Here is a 1,719-nt window from a genome sequence, read left to right as displayed (position 1 = left end):
ATGGGATTTTGATGGGGATTGCATTAAATCTGTATAATGCTTTAGGTAATATGGTCATTTTAACTATGTTGATTCTTCCAATCCAAGAACACGGAATGTTTTTCCATTTCTTTGTATCTTCTTCAATTTCTTTTAATAGGGTCTTGGAATTTTCATTATATAGGTCCTTCACATGCTTCGTTAGATTTATTCCTAGGTCTTTTATTTTTTTTTTTGTTGCAATTGCAAAAGGAATTATTTTTTCCACTTCTTTTTCTGACACCTCATAATTAGAGTATAGGAATGCCATGGATTTTTGAACATTGATTTTGTATCCAGAAACTTTACTGTGTTTACTTATTGTTTCTAGTAGTGTTCTTGTGGAGTCCTTAGGGTTTTGTATATAGAGATTCATGTCATCTGCAACTTGTGACAGTTTGACTTCTTCATTTCCTATTTGGATGCCTCTCATATCTTTCCCTTGCCTGACTGCACTCGCTAGGACCTCCAATGTTATAATGAATAACAGTGGCCGTTGTAGACAGCTTTGTCTTGTTCCTGACCTTAGAGAAAATGTTTTTAGTTTTTCACCATTAAATATAATGTTGGCTGAGGGTTTGTTGTATATGGCCTTTATTATGTTAAGGTACTTTCCTTCTATACCAATTTTGTTAAGTGCTTTGATCATAAATGGATTCTGTATCTTGTCAAAGACTTTTTCTGCATCTATTGATATGATCATATAATTCTTATTTTTTAGTTTGTTTATGTGTATTAAACCATTCCTGTGCCCCTAGGATGAAGCCCACTTGATCATGGTGTTTAATCTTTTATTTATTTGTTTGTTTGTTTGTTTGTTTGTTTGTTTTTAATGCCTACGGCACCTGGTCTTCCTAGGTGGTCTTCCATCCAAGTACTAACCAGGCCCAACCCTGCTTAGCTTCCGAGATCAGATGAGATCGGACACATTCAGGGCGGCATGGCCATAGACTTGTATAATCTTTTTTAATATGTTGCTGTATTCGGTTCGCGAGTATCTTATTTAGGATTTTTGCATCTGTGTTCATGAGAGATATTGGTCTGTAGTTTTCTTTTTTTGTGTTATTTTTACCAGGTTTTGGTATCAGGATAATATTGTTCTGATAAAATGAGTTAAGAAGTATTGCCTCCACTTTGATTTTTTGGAAAAATTTGAGGAGATAGCTATTAAATCTTCTTTGAATGTTTGGCAGAATTCACTGGTGAAGCCATCTGGTCCCGGATTTTTACTTTTTGGTAGGTTTTTGATGATTGTTTCAATTTCCATACTGCTGATCGCTCTATTGAGATTTTCCAATTCTTGATTCAGTCTGAGAAGATTGTATCTTTCTAAGTACTTGTCCATTTCTTCTAGGTTATTAAATTTGGCATTATGTACTTTTCCATAGTATTCTTGTATGATCTTTTGTATTTCTGCGGTGTCTGTCATAATTTCTCCTCTTTCATTCTGATTTTGTTTGTGTCCTTTCTCTTTTTTCATTGGTGAGTCTAACCAAGGGTTTGTCAATTTTATTAAACTTCTCAAAGTATCAGCTCTTTGTTGCATTTATTTTTTCTATTGTTTTTTTGTTTTCAATTTCATTTATTTCTGCTCTAATTTTGATTATTTCTTCTGTTGATTTTAGGCTTCATTTGGTCTTCCTTTTCTAGTTTTTTAAGATGAAATGTTAGGTTGTTTATTTGGGCTCATTCTTGTTTTTT

General features: G+C 33.2%; 1 non-coding gene across 1 annotated transcript; it reads right to left on the bottom strand.

Annotated features, from left to right (window-relative positions):
• Positions 1 to 851: 851 nt before the first annotated feature.
• Positions 852 to 970, bottom strand: LOC111743460. Its single transcript, XR_002781721.1, has one exon. It is a non-coding gene; the product is annotated as a 5S ribosomal RNA (ribosomal RNA).
• Positions 971 to 1,719: the final 749 nt, after the last annotated feature.

Source organism: Pteropus vampyrus, unplaced genomic scaffold, assembly GCF_000151845.1.
Source record: "Pteropus vampyrus isolate Shadow unplaced genomic scaffold, Pvam_2.0 Scaffold114, whole genome shotgun sequence".
In the NCBI taxonomy this organism is placed as follows: Eukaryota; Metazoa; Chordata; class Mammalia; order Chiroptera; family Pteropodidae; genus Pteropus; species Pteropus vampyrus.
Note: the sequence above shows the minus strand (reverse complement) of the source record. Positions and strands in the feature narration are given on the sequence as shown.